The sequence below is a fragment of the Emys orbicularis genome, chromosome 5 (assembly GCF_028017835.1).
Source record: "Emys orbicularis isolate rEmyOrb1 chromosome 5, rEmyOrb1.hap1, whole genome shotgun sequence".
Classification (NCBI taxonomy): Eukaryota; Metazoa; Chordata; order Testudines; family Emydidae; genus Emys; species Emys orbicularis.
The window spans coordinates 108,214,364-108,227,707 of NC_088687.1; positions in this window are offsets into that span (position 1 = coordinate 108,214,364).

The window sequence follows — 13,344 nt, forward strand, 5'->3', positions numbered from 1 at the left end:
GCTGCCAACCAAGCAGTGAAGAAGGCCAAAGAGTGCCCTATACTATTTGTACACTGAGATCATAAATAACATTCAGCTGGCTGGCAAACAGATGTATTGCATTGACAAATGAGACAAGGGAAGGAGGATGATATTGTAACACCATTTGTAAATAACAGGGAGACTATTAGTAACCCCTGAACAAGTTTAAAAAAAAAGTGGAAACAAAACTTTGAGTCTCTTAAATGAACATCTCATGGAATTGTCAACATATGGTGCTAATGTGGTGCCTGAGCCTGACACAAGGAAGGAAGTGAGAAATGCAATCCAGGTAATAAAGAAGAGTAAGGCAGCAGGACAAGTAGCAGTGGACCTGGTGAAAGTCTTAGGTGAGAGAAGCATAAATGGATAAGCAGATTGGTAGTTTCTACATTAATGGATACTTCAAGGGATAAAGATATTGTTGCATGGCATGAAGGTGCTGAACATATCCTGGACACTAAGATTGTGCCAGCTGAAGCAAAGGTCTCCATGCATCTGCCAGTGTTCATCTGAGACATAGCTGGAATCTGTCACGTTCACTTGTGTGTTAATATTGATAGAATATTTATTAGAATTATGAGTGTGTAGTGTTTGGACTCTGAATGCTTGTGAGTTGCTGCATGCATTAATCTTATACTATGGAACACAGATATTAAGTGATGCAATATTTGAGTGGATGTATAATGAGCCTCTGATTTCATTAACTCTCATATAGGAGAGGAACACTAGTGTAAAGAGATGCTCTTCCACAGAAGTTGTTATACACCTCCCAAAAGAGGAGACCCATCAAAAACAGACAAGCTCTGGTTGGGTCTTGTAACTGGAGATTCCCTACATCTGGATTGAGAAGCAGTCCACAAAAGGACTAAAAATTTATTATTCTGCTCTCCTCCCCTTGAAGATGAGTCATACAAGTGGACTCCTCTCATCAGCTGAGTTTGCAGTTCAGAGAACATGGCAGGAAGGGGATAAAAAACTAAACAAAAGGTACTAGGGATCTCTATACGGTTTGGACTTTGAGCAGGGGCAAGATTTTATTTTTCTAGGCACAAGCAAGAGATCCCCATCTGCTTAGCCAAGGTTGGCCTTAAAAGTCAAATAGAGCTTGTTGATTTATAGAAGTCTATATTATCTTTTGAAACATAAGACTGTAACTGTCATAACTATAAAGGGAAGGGTAACAGCCCTCCTGTGTACAATACTATAAAATCCCTCCTGGCCAGAGACTCCAAAATCCTTTTACCTGTAAAGGGTTAAGAAGCTCAGGTAACCTGGCGGACACCTGACCCAAAGAACCAATAAGGGGACATGATACTTTCAAATCTTGGTGGGGGGAAGGCTTTTGTTTGTTTGGGGTTGTTCGCTCTTGGGACTAAGAGGGACCAGACATCAATCCAGGCTCTCCAAATCTTTCTGAACAAGTCTCTCATGGCTCTCACAGTAAACAGCCAGGCAAAGCGTGTTAGTTTTTATCTTTGTTTTCTCAACTTGTAAATATACCTTTTTGCTAGAGTGTTTATCTCTGTTTGCTGTAACTTTGAACCTAAGGCTAGAGGGGGGTCCTCTGGGCTCTTTAAGTTTGATTACCCTGTAAAGTTATTTCCCATCCTGATTTTACAAAGATGATTTTTACCTTTTTCTTTAATTAAAAGCCTTCTTTTTAAGAACCTGATTGATTTTCCTTGTTTTTAGATCCAAGGGGGTTGGATCTTGATCCACCAGGAGTTGGTGGGAGAAAGGAGGGGGGATGGTTAATTTCTCCTTGTTTTAAGATCCAAGGGGTTTGGATCTTGATCCACCAGGAGTTGTCGGGAGAAAGGAGGGGGATGGTTAATTTCTCCTTGTTTTAAGATCCAAGGGGTTTGGATCTGTATTCACCAGGGAATTGGTGAAGGGTCTCTCAAGGCTACCCAGGGAAGGGAATTAGCACTTTGGGAGTGGTGGCAGCAGACAAGATCTAAGCTGGTAGTTAAGCTTAGAAGTTTCATGCAGGCCCCCACATTTGTACCCTAAAGTTCAGAGTGGGGAAGCAGCCTTGACAGTAACACATTGTCTGTTTGCCTGATTTAGCCTTGCAAATAACTATCTAACTACTTTTCCTATTTAATATATCTTCATATTATTTACTAAAGGATTGGCTACAAGCATTGTCTTTGTTGTGAGACCTAAAATGCAATTAACCTTAGGTGAGCGACTGGTTCTTTGGAATTAGGAGTAACTTGAATATTGCTGTGATTCTTAGTTTATAGGGACTCCACTATCTCTGAGATCTTCACCTCAGTGGCAAGAGAGGCCGGAGTATCCAAGGGGACTCTGCAACTCCATGTTAAAATGCTTGAGGAGTTTGCACTTAGTGAAACCTAAGTTTGAAACTCACAACCAATTGGGGGTTTGTATCCTGGTTTTTAACAGTCTCCCCTGAGGTTGATACTCATGCTTTTACATGTTGAACTAGCTATAAAGACATCTTCAAAAGAAGATCTAGAGGAAATTGAAAACCAGAGGCATGATCAGCTAAGGAATAAAAATGAGCATAAGACTGATCTCATGTGGATCAGTAGAAGTGCCACAGGGAAATTTGGATATAGAGATGAGTGGAGTGAGACTAAACCAGACAGACTAGTTCAAGTACCTTGGTTGCTCGTTCTTGGAAAATGGCAAGCTTGAACCAAAGATACAGTCCAGACTAGAGAGCACTGGAAGAATGTGGAATAACATCTCGGTGGAGTGTGGAGGGGGTAGGAAGAGTGTATGACAAACACATGCCACTGAGATGAAAGCCCAACTCTGTAGAAAAATTGTGAATTCTGCATGGCCAAAGAAGAGATGGTAGGTTTAACACCTACAGATGTTTGAGATGTACAAAGAAATCTTATAAGAGGAGTTACTCAGAAAGACAAATTTTGAAATGAAAGTATTAGGGTGGAAGTCAAAGTCCGTGATGAGACTGACAAAATGCAGGAAGTGTGACAGTGCTGATTTGAATACATGCAGAGGATGAATGAAGGAGACCTGATGAAGACAGAATGGTAGGAATAGACCCCATGAAAGCTGAATAAGCAATGGATGGATTGCATTAAAGAATATGATAAACTGGTGGACCTTAGTGCCACCTCAGATGAAGATGTTGGATGCTTGCATGACAACTCAATCCATGATGATGGGATAAGGGGAAGAAGACTGTTTTTATCAACTATCTGTATAACTCTGTACTTATCACCTTTTGTAATGCTACCAAATGTGTACAGAAGAGATAAAATATTGTCCCTTGTGCAATGCAGGAGACCAGAAGTGGCTGTCCAGGGCAATAAGAAGTCATTATGGAGTGGCTGTGGGCAACCCATATCAATAGAAGACAGTTAAGACCCCAATGAGTGAACAATACCCACTTACGAATGGGAGGCTCCCAGCAGGCTGAACATGTAAACTCAGCATGCCTTTGCAGCAGGAGAACAATGAGCAGAGGTGACAGGAGGCAGTAATAAGAACTGGGCTCACAGAGACACAAGCCGCTTAACTGGGACAAAGACATAGGGACAGATAGAAAAAGGAAACCAGTGTTTCCGATGGCATCATGGCTATGAGACTCTGGCTTTAGCTAGTATGGATTATGACTTAACATAAGGACTTCCCAATGCACGATTCCAGTTGACTAATAAACCTTCCTGTTTTGGGGAAGTCTGCCTGATGTTACTGCAGATATTTGCTGAAATACATTGATCCCTGAGGCGGAGTAAAAGTCTCTGATGCAGTGTGCCCCGTGAGTCCTACCTCAGTGGGACTCATGGGGCAGAACTTATGGTGAGAAACAGCAGTGCTCAGAGGCAGGAAGACCACACAACCTTAGCTTATGATAGATTCCCTCCCCCCACCCCCACCCCATACCCCACATACACCAGAGGTAAAAAATGTGGCACACCACAGGGATCCTCTCAAGGGACTGTTCTAAAGGCCAACATAGAGAATAGATCCTATAAATCTGTTACTATTGCTCAGAGGACTATAGTAGCATGGCAGTGCCACTCTAGGTAAGGTTGTGTAATGATTTCTGTTTAAAGGTTAACTTTCCTAAGTACTTTTAAAATCAAAACAGATTCCCTTGAAATCTGGTGTGTCTCTAGACGATTCAGGGTAGGGCTAGTAATCAAAATTTGGGTCAGTAACAAGGTTGGGGTTGCAGAGAGCGAAGTCTTGGGGGGAAAAAATAGCCTGGGTGGGTGTAGCTTTTGGTGTGTGTGCCTAGAGATTAAACTATTGATTTGATGTGATGCAGTTCAAAATAGTCTCAAAGTGTTGAGTTGTAACTGCATGGCACCTACTAATCTTTGGGGACCCAAACTGAGACAGTACAGTTTCTTAAACACCTCTTCACTTGCATAGATAGGGGTGCATCTATTGGACAGAGGCTAGAGGATCTCTTTCAACATAAGTGTTAGTATTTTGGAACAGAAACCCAGTTTATGATTTCTCTTGTGGCTCTTGCCACAAACTTCACCCTCAAATCATTCTGAAACATGACCAGAAACACCATTCCACTATAATATAGCTCCCCTTCACTCTTGCCACTGCCTGTGTCAGGTTATAGGAGAGGCAGAAATAATGGCAATAGACATGTTTGTAGAGCAGGGACTGAGGACTCTGGGGAGATGTGTTCCCTGCTTGTGATACGCTGTGGGGAGGAGGAATCGGAGGGAGGCCTGATTGGGAGTTGGAAATAGGCTGGGGCAAAGCTAGGAAGTGGTGCTGAAGCAAGGCTGCTAAAGGCCAAGTCTCCTTGTGGGTGTGCATGATCTTGGATGCTCTTTGTAAAAAGTTTTATTAAATTTCATGAACTGTTTGTAAAAAATGGAGATTGAGCCATAATAAGTTGGTTTTATCACTTTGTCATCAGTCCCGTGAAACTGGTGCTTCTACAGCTTTCGAACATTATATTTAAGTAGCAATATCTCCCACCTAGAAAATTTCAGCACATGTGGGAAGAACAGAGGAAGTCAGGAAGATGGAGATAATACTGGAATGCAGAAAGAAGCACTTCAAACTATGTTCCTCCCTTACTACTGCTGCGGCGATACCTTGGAGTGCTAAACTGGTTTGCAGCCTTGGAGATGCTTTTTGACTGAATGTTATGACATGTCCAAATAACAAAACTCACTCATTTCCCTCTGATGCTCACAATCTTACTAAATACAAACCTGCCCCTGGTGACCCACAGATTTGTAATCTTCAGATTTGATAGTTGCAACTACTTATGTTGAGCAATGAACATCTAGCTGACAGGGTGCAAACTAGCTGACATCAGGGTGCAAAGCACAGCAGCCCATCTGCTTAGTAACTCAAGTAATCAAATCATAGCTCCTCTCCCACCCCAAATACAAATCAGTTCACAATATCTGTCTTGGTATGTGAAGCTCTCTATGGGATTGGCCCTAGCTACTGGCAAGATCATATCTCCTTCATGGCCTTCCATAACAGAAGTAAAAATTAAAGATGGTTGATGTGTGAGGGGTTTGTTTGTTTGTTTGTTTAGTTGTAGCTAAAGGGCTGGGGGTGATTGAGTGAATAGTAAAGTGGGGGAGTGAGTTTGTTTTTTCCAAAAATGCTTTCAAGTTGGAAAACTGGGATCCAGATTTTGAACATCCCAAAACTCACAGATGGCTGCTTCTGATTTTGAATAGGTAGCAATGAAATGGAGCTCTACAGCTGAACTCATGTTCTAAACTGTCCCTGTCCCCACTTCATTTCCTCTACTTTTCTTTCAATACTTGATTTTTGGCAAGAATGTTATAAATATATGAGTACTTTATTATAGCTGGATTTTTCTGAATGGGGTTGCCCTTGTGAGCATGAGTGGCATCAGTGTGTGGAAAATTCCCACTACAATAGATGGATGAGTCATAGTTAATATGGGTGTAATTTTAGCTTACTTGCTGAACACACTTAAGCTAGGGCTCTCTACACAAAAGATAAAAATAAAAGGTGCCTGTTTGGATGACACATATTACCAGCATCGGATTTATCATCAGAGGATTGGGACAGGGTTTCTTGTAGCCTTCTGTAACTGCTTCTTATTGTTTCATCTGCCAGAGCTTGATGAAAACTTGAGAGCTCCATTCTTAAATTAAACTGTCTCCTTTTATTAAGCAACTATTTATAGAGCTGCTCCAAATGAAACTTAACACTTCTAGACATTTGCACACAGACAGACTTCCAGTTATCTCAAATTCAGCCTTAATCTCTGTTAATAGGGCTAGCAGAAATTGCTGAATAGTTATCCACAACATATCCCAGAACATTATGGTCAGTATTTTGTGCTGTTTTTGTGCACCTGCCAAATTTAAATTCACATGAAAATTCTAGGCCCTAAAGTTCTTTCTGCAGGTCAACTTGAGAAATACACTTTTAGCTTGAAATGTTTTCATGTCATAATTACCACACATTCAAAATTTCTTGTGGATTAACATGAGAACTATCTTTAGTATCTGTGGCATATGAGAGACTCAGTCTATGCCTACACTAGAAATGTTACAGTGGCACAGCAACAGTGCTGCAGCTGCACTGCTGGAAAGCAGACGCTTTTACTTCCACTGAAAGGATTCTTCCTTCACTATAGGAAATCCACCTCTCCGAGAGGCTGTAGCTAGGTCAACAGAAGAATTCTTCCATCAACCTAGCAGTGTTTATGCTAGAGCTTTTGTCGGCTTAACTAAATCATACAGACTATGAAACTTTTCACAGGTCTGAGTGATATAGTTAAGTTTACCTAACTTGAGCTAGAGCAACACGCATGCAATTTATAATGCATTAAAGTCACAATCAAATGACATATTATGTGGACACGTAAAATTGGGTCCCTGCCCCAAGGATCTTCCAATCCAAGTTACATTTAATACAGTGGAGAAAAGGAATAAACAAATAGAGAGAAATGTGTATTTAAAGATGATTTACAATAGTGACAGATTATGTTTTAATAGTCAATTTATAGTATATTTAGCTCTGTTCTGGTGCTTTAGTATAAAAAAATCAGGAGTTACTGGTGGTGGTCAAAATTAAGGCTGAGGTGGGGGTGAGTGGAGAGAAGGAACTATGACCCGCAAATCAAGTTAATTACAATATCAGCATTAACTATAATATCATATCATTTAAGCAATAAGTTAAAATATTTTCCAACTAAACCAAGTCTGATGTAGAGGCATGTTAGTCTCAAACTTTGCAGACATTTTTGTCATTTCAAGATCATTGATGCTTTTAACTACAACAATTTTAACATCCTAGATTCATAGTTGTTTTTTTGGCTTTTTTTTAAGACTAGGAAGGGACCATTATGATAACCTAGACCAGGGGTCGGCAACCTCTGGCACGCGGCTCACCAGGGTAAACGCCCTGGCGGGCTGGGCCGGTTTGTTTACATGCCGCGTTGGCAGGTTCGGCGGATCGCGACTCCTACTGGCCGCGGTTCACCTCTCCAGGCCAATGAGGGCTCCAGGAAGTGGCGCGGGCCAAGGGATGTGCTGGCCGCGGCTTACCACCGCCCCCATTGGCCTGGAGTTGTGAACCGTGGCCAGTGGGAGCCGTGATCCACCGAACCTGCAGACGCGGTAGGTAAACAAACTGGCCCGGGCCACCTGGGTGATTACCCTGGTGAGCCGCGTGCCAGAGGTTGCCGACCCCTGACCTAGACTGTTCTCCTAAATAACCCAAGCCATAGAATCCCACCCAGAAATTTCTGCATTAAGCCCATAACTTCTGGATGAACTAAAGCATATATTTTTGAAAGAGGCTCAATCCTGATTAAAATACCTCAAATGACAGCCTTGGTAAATTATTTCAATGGTTACTACCTTCAGGGAAAATTTGTGGCTAATTTCTAGTGTGCATGTCTCACTTTAGATTCCAGATATTGTATTGTGTAACCATTTTATCTGTTAGGTTATGTAGTCCGCCACTATCAGAAATGTTCTTCCCAAGTAAGTATTTATAGTCTATAATTGAGTCACTTCTTAGCTTTCTCCTGGATAAACTCAATAGATAGTTTACCTGTCTCTCCCTGCAAAAAAGGTTTTCCAGCTTTCAAATTGTTCTTGTAGCTTTTCTGAACCCTCTTCAGTTTTTCAATATCTTTTTTTTTTTTTTTTTAAGTGTAGACATCTGCGGTGAGACTCTCTGCTGCATCTTTAAGAGATGCAGCACAGAACTCACAGTCCAGGAAAAGGAGTTAAGCTGGCTCCATCTTCCATGAGACACTGCTGTAACATTTCTGACTTGGTATAAATCAAACCCTGAAATAGTGTGACTGAAAAACTAAATACCGTACTTCAATCCAGAAATACCACTGCAGTGGTTTATGAGAATTGTAGCTGGGGAGCCTCAAGCATCCATACTCCTCTCTTAGCCAAGCACCCTCCTCAAACTACAACTCCCATGATGCACCATGGTCTCCTCTCTTGGTGAGAATAGACATTGCAACATGGGCAATTGAATCCCATGGCCATGGTGCATTATGAGAGATGAATTCTGGTGGGGGAGCTAAGCCCATTGAGGAGAATCAGAGAATGTGGCACTGTGGTGTCACTTCTGAACAGAAATATTTTGAGTTTTGACCAAAATATTTTGGCTATTAATTTTTTCTGAAAAGTTGACGTTCTGTGAAGGGGAAAAACAATTTTATGACTATCTTTACTAAAGATACTGGATAAAATTTCCAGAAGTGCCTAAGTCCCATTGACTTTCAATAGGACTTATATGTCTCTGTATTTTACCTGCTGGTGGTAAGCCTTATCCAGCTTTTAATGAAGTCAGACTGCCATTATCTTCTATGGGAACTGAATCAGGTTCATTATGAATAAACCTTTTGAAATACTGAAAAAATGTTCTATATAAACATTCTACAGTAGTGAAGTGTTAGTAAGGTCCATCGATCGTATATGCATTGCTCATGTTTCAAATTGTCCTAGAGGAACTGAGTGTTCATTCAGCATTTAAAAAGAAATATTAGTGCACTCTTTTCCATCATAGTTTTCCCCTAGTGTTGAGCTAAATCTCATAAAAACCATTGGGTGTAATCTTTCTTATGAATGAAACTGGTATATAATATATTGTTGTTAGGCTTCTCTAAACATTGTGTATAACTGAGAACTAAAATCACAGTATATACATGCCTAAGTAAATACATCATATGTGTGAAATGATTGCTAATATAGCATTTTTTATATTTCAAAACATCTGAGACTTATTTGCTTTTTGCATTACTATACAGTATTCTGAACTTGCTGAATCAGGAACATAGTAGAACCCAAAGCAGCATTTCATTGAACAGTAACCATATTTGCAATTCAGTTTGTGTCCTTCAAGTTAGTTTGAGGGTTGTAGCTCAGAGCAAAAAGATTATCAGCAGTTTTAGTGATTCTTTATATTTGCCTTACAGCAAATGCCTAAAAATATGCAGAGAAAATTTGGTCAGCTATAATTAGGGAATTTACTTTTCTGTTTCTCTTTGTATTCATTTGCAGTGGGTTTTTTTGCCACTTTAATGCTTTACAGTTTCCTACATAATCTGTTTTCACTTCTTAATTTGAATTGTTATTGCATAAATTTGAGTAGAAATCAATTGTAATAATATAACAGTAAAAAAAAATTATGAATAGCTTAATTTATTTTTTAATCTCCTTCCCTACCCCCCTTCCAAAACAAAAACAACTTTCCACATTGCCAGAGAAGTGAAAAAGTAGAGAGCAGGAACAGGAAATTATACTGTGATGATTTTTCAATAGGCAATTGGAATAAAATGTGAATACCATAAAAAGGTTCTTAAGGGAACATTTCCAGTTTCAGAAAGAGGGGCTCAATGTTTACTTTTTAAAACCTGTTACTAAAAAAGTACGATCTGTGTTACTGGAATTTTTTGCTAGGCTGAAAACCGCAATCCTTGTATATAATGCCTATGTCCTGGGAATAAGTCAATATCTAATTATCATATTAGTTCTTCTTTGCAGTTGGATCCTGTTTTTTTCTAAATTTCTTGTCAAAGAAGATGTAAGCAAGATTAGCACCAGCGAAAGAAGAAATGAATAGTAACACTCCATCCAGCAGGGCCTGTAGCCACAGCAAGAACATATTATGCAATCACACACAACGCTACTCTATGCTAATAAGATTTTACATCGCATAAGTTATGCTAACAGATTCTACAGTTTAATATCTATTTAGAGTAGTAGGTCTTATACAGTTATAAATCTACAGTTTATCTACTTTATGAGAAAGAAGAATGCTGCCTGTGATTTGCCATTGGTTATCTTTTAAAAGATCCAGTCCCTGATGTTGTTATATCTGTACTGAGAGCCATTGTGTCTATATATATATATATATATATATATATATATATATATATATACAAATAGTGGCTTCCTTTTTCGATCAGCATACATATTTAAAGATCAGAAAGGTTAGTATTGCCATTTTCCTGAAATCCTCGTCTGTTTAGCCCTGAGCACTTGTTTTACATTTTATGAACTATAAGTGAGATGCCATTGCTATCAATGCCACTGACTTTGAAATTGAATGTTTACATTTAGAACAAGAGAATCTATGGCTCTCTCTCTCTCTCTCTCTCTCTCTCTCTCTCTTCAGCCTTCAGACAGAAACACAATGGAGCTCCTGGAAATAGGGCACTCTTTTCAGAGAGAAGAAATACAATATGTGCAAGAAGAGCTTTGTGCAAGTTTGAAAGCTTGTCTCTTTCACTAACAGAAGCTGGTCCAATAAAATAAATTACTTCACTCACCTTTTCTCGCTAATATCCTGGAACTAACATGGCTACAACAACACTACAAGCCGTGATTCATGTCCTTTACTTTAACATTTGAAATACATCAAATAGTATGTGAAAATGAAGACCCCAGGCCAAATTTTCTTCAGTCAGTGGATGTGAGCCAACTTACATCAGGAAAGAATTTGGCACAGAAGCCTTAGTCTACTTTTATTTCAGGTCCTTAATCTAAGTATATATACAGTAGAGTGTAAACCAGACAACAAATTTAATTTATTTGGAGAAAATAGGCCTCAGCTGGGGCACTCACATAAATTCTGTGAGGAGAATAAAAAGAATCTGAGTGTCACCAAATGACTAAAACCAGTGAAACAAAGACTGGATTCTGGTGTCCCCAGATGGACTAATGGCTGTCATCCTCTATTTTCTCTGTCTCTATTGGACCTGTGATACAATTAATGATGTCAGCATTTCTTTGTCATTAATATGCTGATTTGTTGACCAGGTTTTGGCATTTTATATCCAGATTCCTGTTATCTCTGTTTGGCACTTTGCATAAGTATTTGCACTTTAATCTCTGAGGTGTAAAGATTGCGTGTGTTGTATTTCAAATGCCAGTAGAGCTAAATGCCATTCGAGGAAATGTATGCTTTTGAACTGACGGGGAGCAAATAATTGGCATTGGGAATAAGTAGTTTTTATGTCAAGGTTGTCAAACCTATTTTTCTGCCAGCTCTTGGCTAGAATTCTACTTAACACCAGATGGCATTGCTTTTTAGCTGTTCTTGAATAGAGCAGATCATTAATTCCCCATGGAATTGCTCAGACACCTTATAGGATGAAACTTCCTGCCCACATGCCAGTGCATTCTGTAAAAACCTGATTTCTTTTTTTTTCTTTTTATTATATAAAGAATCCACAACTTGACTCATTCTTAGAAAAAAGAGTATGCGAATTCTGCAACATGACATTATGAACCTGAGTTTTAGAAGTTGTCTAAACATTTTGTGGGTGAGGAAACTAAGTTTGGACATAGAAGGAGGGCTCAAGTCATCGAGTTCTAGAAGAAGGGTGACCCACCATGCCCAGGAAGCTTCTAAGTTTCTAAGCTTCAGGGTTTTGAAGCTTCAAGTTTCAAGGCTTCTTTGTTTGTTAGTCTGTTGTTCTGTGAGTTCTTAATTATAAGTTTTAAGTCCATTATTTAAGTAAAACTCTGTTAGCTTCGATAGCTCTTAGCTCTTTAGCTTCTCCTAAGCTCTGCACCTCCCACTCAGGAATTGAGGAACCTAGACCTGAACTCTCTTGGCATGCCAGAGCTGAGGCTGGTCCTTTGGCTCTTACCACCAGGTTATCAAGGAAGACTATAATCAAAAGCTTTATAGTATATTCAAATGCAATTAAAAGAGGTGAGGGGGCATGACCACATTGCCAGGGTAAGCAGTGAGTAAGCAGTCACTACTGGTGAAGCTTTCATTACTTACAGTGCCTTTCCCCTAGCAGAAACCTTGAGAGATGTAGTAGGTGCAACAATATCTGTCCTCCTCTGGGAAGAATCTTCCTTCATATGAAGGGGCCAGGTTAGTGTATGGATGCATAATTTAAAAGTATATCAATCCAAATAAAGAGAACCCCCGAAAACATTAAAATCCAAGATTTGTAGCAAATATTTTTAAATGCTGAGGAAGCACACCACACAATTACTGTGAAGTCTTGTTGTGTTTTCCAAAGCTGTGTAGAAAGAAACATAAGATTCAGACCAGGTTTGTGAATCTGAGCTGCTTGGGCCAGTTTCTGCCTTGACAAATTTATGATCTAAATAGTCAAAAAGAAGGGTAGAAGAAAGGAAGTATTCTGACTTGCATTTTATATATGTGGCACACAGAGAGAAAATAGTTGTCCAAGGTCACACAGGAGATAAGTGGCAGAGTCAGAAATGAACCCAGACCTTCTGAATCACAACCCAGTGCTTTAAGCACAAGACAATACATCCTCTCATCCACTCCAACTTTATGGCATTATCTATCTGAATTTCATTGTGAAATTTTTGGGTTCATTCAAACCCAAACTGAATGCAAAATTCAAAGGTGACCAACTCCAAAGGAGCAAAACCATAAAACATGGTTTGTGTGACAAAAATGTTTAATTGTAGCTTATTATAGAGTTTTGGGGAAATGTACAGGTCTCTTCTTATTAATAAGGGGATAAGTTTGATTATTTTGTACATCTTTGTTGCAACTTTTTGTGCTAGTGTATTAAAGTGTATCTATTAAATCACCATGAAATTTCAGTTGCAATAAATGAGAGACAGTGGTGTCCATTAAAAAGTCAACATTTGTTTACAGTTTCCATACAGTTGAACCTTGACTTCCACAATTATTTCCAAATATATAATTTTAGGAAAATACCACTGTGCAGTAACTCTTGTCTGTTATATGGTGACCATTGTAACTCAGTGGGTGATGATTTATTAATTTTCTGTCAGTGTCTGTACAGCACCTCACTAACTATTCCAAGGATGTACCTATTTAGGCTTTGATGCACCAATATACTAAGGCGATGCT